Here is a 9,907-nt window from a genome sequence, read left to right on the forward strand (position 1 = left end):
GTGTTCTTTGGTCTGCCTCTTCTCCTTTGACCTTCAGGATTCCATGTGAGGGCTTGTCTTGTGACACAATTAGGTGATTTCCTCAAGGTGTGCCTAATCCACTTCCAGCGCTTCTTCCTGATTTCTTCCTCCACTGGATGGAATCTGGTTTGTTGCTTCCCACAGTAACTTGTTACCGATAGTGTCTGGCCATCGGATTCGAAGTATTTTGCGTAGACAGCTGTTAATAAATACTTGTATCTTCTGGATGATGGCTTTCGTACTCCTCCACGTCTCCACCCCGTACAGTAGAACTGTCTTGACACTTGTGTTGAAAATTCTGATCTTGGTGTTGGTTGACAATTGTTTTGAGTTCCAGATGTTTTTCAGTTGTAGATATGCTGCTCTTGCTTTGCCTATCCGCTCCCTCACATCTGCATCTGATCCACCGTGTTCATCAATGATGCTGCCCAGATATGTAAATGTTTCCACATCCTCCAAAGCTTCTCCGCCAAGTGTAATTTGATTGGTGTATATTGTATTGTATCGGAGAGTCTTGCTTTTTCTTTTTGTGTACGTTGAGACCTACTGCTGCTGAGGCTACTGCTACACTGGTCGTTTTCTCCTGCATTTGTTGTTGTGTTTGTGATAGAAGAGCCAGATCATCCGCGAAGTCTAAATCGTCCAGCTGAATACCAGCTCTCCACTGGATCCGATGCTTCTTATTAAATAATACTTCAACAAGCAATTTACAATATCATTGTTATACTTGTGTGTGTGTAGTTATTAATTAACAATTAATGTTAGATAAATTGGGTGATATACAACTCAAATTTCGATAGGACTTACGAAATTTATTCACGAACAGATTAAAAAAATAATCGATCTATTATACACTTGTATATATGGATCTTGATTCACAGATGATATACAAAGTGGGATTACTTACCATAGTTGACTAATTAAGTAGTATATTGCTTATATGAATTTTGTTTGATAATTTAAATATACTGTTAAGTAAATATTATCAAAATATATCAAATCCTCCTAATTGAATGACCCAACTAATGAAGAGTTTTGCGATTTTAACTCTCTTTTTTTACATTTTTTTCCTCTCTAATCATAACTTTCTCATCATGAGATAATTTGAGTAGTATTAAGTAACGCATATTGTTGAATAATTGCATTTTAACCTAGTATATAAGCACGCAATACGAGGAAAAGTTTCAACTTCTCCGTCCCATTACACAACTAGTCACTTCAGGCTACATTTTGTGTGCATGATCAGTATTAAAATCTTACCATGGATCAGAACTTTAGGTCAAAGGCTCCGGGTGTGGCCCCCTAAGAAAACCACCTGCTTCAGTTTGGGCACCTGGGCAGTATCACAGCCCTCACACAAACGAAATGAGATTTGTGAGGCGCATATTTATCTGGGGCTTCCTTGTACCAATATTTATGTGTTTAAATAATAAATAAGCTCCAATGTAAACTTCAACTCTCAAGAAATTAAAGCAAAACAATGTACTACTTAGATATTTACAAGTAGATAAACTATTTTACTGTGAAAAACATTTTAGGTAGATAACTAGAAAAATTCAAATATGACATTCAAATCACCACGGGTCTACACTAATGTATTTATACGTACATTTTACAGTTTTTAATGAAGCGCCGAAAGAGTCAATACCGAGTTAATTAGGATGTATTCCTGTTCCAAAGACATAAAAAACAAAATGACTACACAGGGAACAAAATAAAAGGTAAGAGCACATTTAAATATAAAAAAAAATAAACACAAATATAATTCAAAGCAATGGAATAAACTTTTTTTTATTGAAAGGCACATTTTAGCTGTTTTTAGGAGACAGAAATAAAAATCACGTCAGGTTGGTGATAAACGTTTATTATAGTACATATCTGAGTTGTTTCCTTTAAAGCCTTTTTCAAATTTCAAAACTAGTACTTTTCATTTCACAGTATTAAATATCAAAAAACTGAATAACACCTAGTCATCTTTTTGATAAACTTTTATGATCAAAATAAATAATGTACTGTATAGAAGCACCTGAGAAGAAGAGACTGAAATGTTCTTTTCAAGGTGACAGAAAATATTTATCAAACGTCTGTCCAGTGCTTACAGGTTTTCCAATGGTAGTCTAGCTATCATTGACTCATGAGTTCAACTATTAAACCTTGCCTATCCCGAGTATTTTCACAAATAACATATACTTTTACTCATATCTTACAAGTGAATATTCACATCATGTCCATTCGACTACTGTTACAACACTTAGAATAAACGTAGTATCTATACGGATAATCTAGTAAGAGTTGTCCATAATAGCATGTAAGTCATTCAAAATTCGAATTTCTTAGTACATAAGATTAATGTCTTTCTTTTTGAAGAAGTCAAACACTCTATCATTGCACAATGAATGGATAACAGAATGAAAACAACCCTTTTTACTGTCTTACAATCATTCACGGTGGTGAAAAGCAAATAAACTAAAAAAAATTTCTTGTGTCTAGTCATTGAAACAGAAATTTTTCTAATCTAAATTTTAATTCATCCTACCATATGGTAGTAAAATACTTATCGAGTTTTCTAATCTACTGTTGAATTAATCCATACAAATCTTCTTTTTCATCTCAATTTTCACGTTGCTCAAATGTATATGTTCATATATAGATGAGATCATGAGTCAATTGGAGCTAGACCACCATAGAAAACCTGGTAGCACTCACTAGTGACCGGCTCCATGAGGTATTTCCTGGAGTTCTAGTGAGAAGCAGTAACATGTGGAGTTCAACCAGGTCTGTCGGGAGATATCAACTCACTGAAGACATTGGTGAATAGTTGCTGAATTTCGTGGATTGGTTGAAGTTAGACATTAACACCGTTGGATGCCGGCTCAGTGGTCTAGAGGTTAAGTACTGTGGCGCGAGACTGGTAGGTCCTGGGTCCGAATCTCGCGAGGAGGAATCGTGGATGTGCACTTCTGAGGAGTCCCATAATAGGACGAAACGACCGTCCAGTGCTCCTATGTTTGCGATGGTGGTTTAGCTTCAATCGACTCACGACCTCAACTATATAAAATTACTAAAATCTCCCCAAAACCCCCTTCTGATATATATATATACGCTCTGTTCTCTATTATTCCAGTTATAAAGTTCGTAAGTTGGTAATAGTATTTCAGTAGTATAAATTCACACACGTTTTCATTATCATATCTAATGTGAATAATCATATCATGTGTTAGTGTTATTATTATTATTATTATTATTATTATTATTATTATTATTATTATTATTATCGGATCAGAACAGACAAGTTAATTATTTACATGTTAACAATACACTAAAACTATGTCAAAACAAAGTGATAACTTGTAATAAATGATTAGATTTTTTCATTGTCATTAAGGTAATAGATTGTAAATATCTGATTTTTGCATACCACCATGGATAGACTAAACTTGTATACATAGATGTAAATATACATGTATAACAATTATAATATTCCATAGTTTACATTGTAAACTAGGCTTAGTTAGATGAACAGCGAAAACTGGCAAGCAATGAACAACTGTTTCGTCCTAGTAAGGAACTCTTCAACCATACACGTTCACAATCAATAACAAGAATTAAAATTAGAACATGACAAGTCTTCAGGTTATGATTAGTTGTCTAAATAAACTTAGATCGTTATGCATACTAAAAATAATTCCAAAAATCTTCATAAATATTTGATACTGATAAGTATAGTATCATGAAACTGTCAATATTTTAAGAATCTAGCATTCTATGAAGTAGTCAATAATGCATTATGATTAAGTTAAAACTAAAGAATAGACTAGTGATATTAAATATTCTAGAAAAATAAAGTACGTGAAGTGAGATTGAAGTTAATGATTGAAAGACGGATACTTTAATCTCCTGCTAATCTAATTTCTAGTTTGTTTAGGATAAAACCTCTTCTAATTATGAATTTTAAAGTTGTTAAAATTGAGATTAACAATAAATTCAATGAGTAAATAACATTCTCATGATGATTTCTGTTCCTTTCTATGATTTCTAAACGTACCGGCTATTTCCATTGAAGCTGGATAATGGCTTGTGGTGGTCGATATTCGATATTATCCTTAAACTTCGTATATTGTTCGTCCTGATAACCGTTACTCGATGACGCACTGACGGTGTATAAATCAGAAGGCAAATACGAAGGGTTGATTGCGTTTATTATTGGATCACACACAGATATTCAAAATTACAGGCATGTTAAGCAAGCATGAAACAGTAGTGCCGTAAAGCAGGTGAGTGAGCTTGAGAGTCGAGTAAGCGAGCGATCAATTGATCGAGTCAGCGAGTAAGCGAGTACAGTACAGTGAACAGGATTAGGATGTATATATATACAAATGGAAAAGCATGAATCATTGAATCAGTTAAGTGATTAATCGTAAGGCCAGCAGAAGGAATACATACGTAGGCAGTAAGCAATGCTCGAGCGTACATAATAAAGGCACAATAGTATAGATAGGTTGTTGTTGTTGTACAAATGACTGTCCGTTAAATAAGTTAACAAAAGGGCTTAACCAAATTAGATGTAAACAAACTCAATTGTATGTGAGCTGCTATGGACTAGCAGTGGAATCCATGACGCACGTTTCATCCTATTTGATATGTGTCAGCTGGATATACTTTTATTCCAATACTGAAGTTGACATAGAGACTTGAACTCAGTACTATTTGCGTCAAACACCAGCCCTTTATTCACTAAGCTACTGAGTCTGGGAAGCCAACTTTAATGAAAACTTGTGATTATATTGCAATATCGAGACAATTAGTTCAGGATGAACATATAACAACAGAGACTGATCAATTTATACACCTTGACATCAAGAAAAGGAAAGTATAAATCTTTACAAGTTATTGACTACTTTAATATTTTAATTATTCAGAGCATCTTAACTTAACTTCCGCCTGTTACTCCCAATGGAGCATAGGCCGCCGATCAGCATTCTCCAACACACACTATACTGGGCTTTCTTTTCTAGTTCTATCCAGTTTTTGTTCATTCTTCTCATGTCTGTCTCTATTTCTCGGCGTAATGTGTTCTTTGGTCTGCCTCTTCTCCTTTGACCTTCAGGATTACATGTGAGGGCTTGTCTTGTGACACAATTAGGTGATTTCCTCAAGGTGTGCCTAATCCACTTCCAGCGCTTCTTCCTGATTTCTTCCTCCACTGGATGGAATCTGGTTTGTTCTCTCCCACAGTAACTTGTTGCTGATAGTGTCTGGCCATCGGATTCGAAGTATTTTGCGTAGACAGCTGTTAATAAATACTTGTATCTTCTGGATGATGGCTTTCGTACTCCTCCACGTCTCCACCCCGTACAGTAGAACTGTCTTGACACTTGTGTTGAAAATTCTGATCTTGGTGTTGGTTGACAATTGTTTTGAGTTCCAGATGTTTTTCAGTTGTAGATATGCTGCTCTTGCTTTGCCTATCCGCTCCCTCACATCTGCATCTGATCCACCGTGTTCATCAATGATGCTGCCCAGATATGTAAATGTTTCCACATCCTCCAAAGCTTCTCCGCCAAGTGTAATTTGATTGGTGTATATTGTATTGTATCGGAGAGTCTTGCTTTTTCTTTTTGTGTACGTTGAGACCTACTGCTGCTGAGGCTACTGCTACACTGGTCGTTTTCTCCTGCATTTGTTGTTGTGTTTGTGATAGAAGAGCCAGATCATCCGCGAAGTCTAAATCGTCAAGCTGCATCCTGCCTGTCCACTGTATCCCGTGCATTCCTCCAGATGTTGACGTCTTCATAATCCAGTCGATCACCAGGAGAAAGAGAAAGGGTGAGAGTAAGCAACCTTGTATAACACCGGTCTTTACTTCAAACGAGTCGGTGAGTTGTCCTCCGTGGACGATTTGGCAGTTTAGTCCATCATAGGAGTTCCGTATGATATTGACTATCTTCTCAGGCACGCCGTAGTGTCGAAGAAGCCTCCATAGTGTTGTCCTGTCCACGCTATCAAATGCCTTCTCGTAGTCAATGAAGTTGATGTAGAGTGATGAGTTCCATTCGATTGATTGTCCCACAATGATACGTAGAGTTGCGATTTGGTCTGTACACGATCTATCCTTACGAAATCCAGCTTGTTGATCTCGAAGTTGGGCGTCCACGGAATCCTTCATCCTGTTTAACAATACTCTATTGAAGACTTTTCCTGGTATTGAGAGAAGAGTGTTGCCCCTGTAGTTATCGCACTTGCTGAGATCGCCTTTCTTTGGTATCTTGATCAGAAGTCATTTTTTCCAGTCTTTTGGTACTTGTTCTTCATCCCAAATCTTACTGAAGATGTGGAGTATCTTGGCAGTTGCTGCTACATTTGCCTTCAGTGCCTCTGCTGGGATGTTGTCTGGTCCCGCTGCTTTGCTGCTCTTGATTTGTCTAATGGCCATGCTGATCTCTTCAATTGTTGGTGGGCCAACATCGATTGGGAGGTCCGTGGGTGCTGCTTCGATGTTGGGTGGGTTCAGTGGAGCTGGTCGATTCAAGAGTTCTTTGAAGTGTTCTACCCACCTGTTTCGTTGTTTTTCAATGTCGGTGATTACTCTGCCTTCCTTGCTTTTCACTGGTCTTTCTGGTTTACGGTAATTTCCAGCAAGCTTCTTTGTTGTGTCATACAGTTGTCTCATGTTTCCCTCTCTTGCAGCTTTTGCCGCTATCATTGCTAAATCTTCCACATATTTACGTTTGTCGGTTCTAATGCTCCTCTTCACTTGCTTGTTTGCTTCTGTGTATTCTGCTTGTGCCTTGGCTTTTTCCGCTCTTGTTCGGCTGGTGTTGATTGCTACCTTCTTGTTCCTCCTTTCTTCAATTTTATCCAGTGTACCGACAGTGATCCATCCCTTGTGATGGTGCTTCTTTTGGCCCAGAACCTCCTAACATGTTGAAACGATTGCCTCTTTGATACCTTTCCAGTTGCTCTCCATGGTAGTCCCCTCTCCATTGAGTAGATCATGAAAGTCCTGAAACCTGTTTCTGAGGGCTATGTTGAATTTGTTGAGTTTGTCAGCATCTCGAAGAAAGACCGTATTAAACTTTTGTGATGTTGTCCGCGCCGTTGTCCAGTGCTTCTTAAGTTTTAGTTTCATCTTAGCGACCAGCAAATAATGATCGTATGCTATATCAGCTCCTCTCCTGGTTCTCACATCCTCCATCGTCCTCCTGAACTTTTTGTTGATGCAGATATGGTCGATTTGATTCTGTGTAGTGTGATCCGGTGAAATCCAAGTGACTTTGTGTATGTTTTTGTGTGGGAATATGGTGCCACCTATGACCAGTTTATTGAAGGCACATAGGTTTGCAAATCTCTTACCATTTTCGTTCCTTTCTCCCAGTCCATGTCGTCCCATGACGTCTTCGTATCTAGTGTTGTCCACTCCAACCTTGGCATTGAAATCTCTCATCAGAATGGTCAGGTCTTTGGTTGGGCACTTCTCGAAGATTGACTGCAGCTTATCGTAGAATTTGTCTCTAGCTTCTTCATCGTAGTCGTTGGTCGGCGCATAGCATTGGATGACGTTCATTGTAACGCCCTCTCTCTTTGTTTTGAAGGAGGCTTTGATGATCCTTGGTCCATGAGATTCCCATCCAATAAGTGCATTTTGTGCTTTTCTGGACAGCATCAATGCAACTCCTTGTGTATGTGGGGCATTTTCTTCTTCATGACCGGAGTATAACAGAAGTTCCCCTGAAGCTAGTCGTTGTTGTCCAACCTGCGTCCAATGTGTTTCACTGATTCCAAGAAATTCCAGGTTGTATTTCCTCATTTCCGCAGCAATTTGAAAGACTCTTCCGGTCTCCCACATTGTCCGGACATTCCATGTACCTATAAAAATTGTCTCTCTGGTTGTAAGAAGGTGCATCGGCCTCATGACTTCCGAAGGAACTCGGCTTTCATCATGAGACGTCATAATTATTCCTTCTACTCCCAGGGCAGAGTTTAAATGGTTTGAATAATTTTTTCTGGTTAGCGTTTTTTAGCGAGTTTGTTTTCTACGGGATGGGGTCGCTAACCCCATGCCCAACCCTCCTCCTTTGCCCGGGCTTGGGACCGGCAGTAGCCCCCGGAGGAGCTACAGGCGGAGTTTATTCAGAGCATAGATTCATTTTAATGAGCCGAATAATCCAAAAGTTTACTAAACTTAATCAAATTTCATAAAACAGTGATTTGATGATTTATTTTGTCTTCATTTTATCCGTATTTAGATGTTGTCAGACCTATTTAAAACTGTTATATCCCGTGGAGAATTATAAATGGCAACTTTGAGGACTATTTGTAGACTAATATGATACGTATATTTCCTAATGTATAATTGCTAAGTAACTTAACTATTCGTATTCATATTCTTTTTATTATGAGTTTTATTTTGATCCATAGACTATTATTATACGATTCACCATTCCTGAGTTATACTCAGTCAATTAATTAATGTTCCCCCTATTCACAGCCACATTTGGCGAAATCTCGTACAAATGTAATTTTCTATTTCATTAGTACGATGTGGCCAGTTTGTTTGGTATATAAACCCAGTATTTTTGAGAATAATGATTCATATTGCGGAGGCAGTTATCGGTGTTCTGGACTTAACTGGCTGAGCTAGGCAGAAAGCAGGACCAAGTACTACTCAAGACTGCTCATACGGCTTTTGTGTATCATTGGGAGATCGATAAATCACTGCTCTCTTACTGGCGGTATTATTACTTTATATACTAAACAGGACCGATACGCACTCTAGACTGCTCGTACGGTTTTTCGTGTGTCACTGTCCCAATCGATAATTCGCTGCTCTCCGATTGGTGATTTTAACACGTTATACATTAACTGGTCATCCACTTGGCCACAAGATATAACAAAAACGAAAACGTTTAGGAAGCTACCCTTGGTTAGTTGAATAATCCACTCATATTTTTACCTAACTTGCTATGTATCATTGAGAACATAGTGTGACTTGATTAATTTTGTAGTGTATATTAGACCTTATTAATATCCAGTGAACTTTAGGCTAAAAATAGATTAATAGTGAAAGTTAGATTCAAATTAGATAAACTCTTCAAAAAACGTAACGAATAAGTAAGTCTATAACCATGACTGACATGCGAAATACTTTTTCTGGGAAATATACAAAAATACGGTTTTTATTGATTAGAGTGAATATATTCTCATGTTTTTACAATTCTTGAAATTAAGTCAAGGTACTTGTGCGTGATTCAGCATTATATTAGTAATATTTTCGTAAGATGGAAGATAGTCATTCAGTACCGATATCCGCCCATGGTTTCAGTGAAACTAACATTTATAACCAGTTTAGTGTAACATTACGAATTACTTATTGAATAGCTTACCTACTTACTTACTTATGCCTGTTTACACTCACGATACACAGGCCGGCAAGCAGAATTATCCAACCTTTTCTTTGCTGGGCTCTTCTTTCTAGTTATTTCCAATTACTGTACATTCTTTTGATGTCAGCATCCGATTTACAAGCAATGTTTTATTTAATCTTCTTTCATTTATCCCTTCAGGATTCTAGGTTAGGGATTGTCTCGTAATGCAGTTTGATGTTTTCTGTAATGTTTGACCTATTCACCTTCAATGTCTTTTCCTAATTTACTACTCAAATGACACCTGATCTGCTCTCTACTACAGTCAATTATCGATGATGGTCTCTGATCAATAGGTCTGGAGAATGTTGTTGAGAAAGTTGTTTATAGACACCTGCATCTCTACGATGATGGTTGTAGTAGTTCTCCAAGATTATGCTCCGCATAGTAGGACCGTGTTGACGTTCGTTTTGAAGATTGACTTTGATGTTATCTGACAGTTGTTCTGAGTTCCATGTATTGTT

This window comes from Schistosoma mansoni, chromosome W, assembly GCF_000237925.1.
Source record: "Schistosoma mansoni strain Puerto Rico chromosome W, complete genome".
Lineage (NCBI taxonomy): Eukaryota > Metazoa > Platyhelminthes > Trematoda > Strigeidida > Schistosomatidae > Schistosoma > Schistosoma mansoni.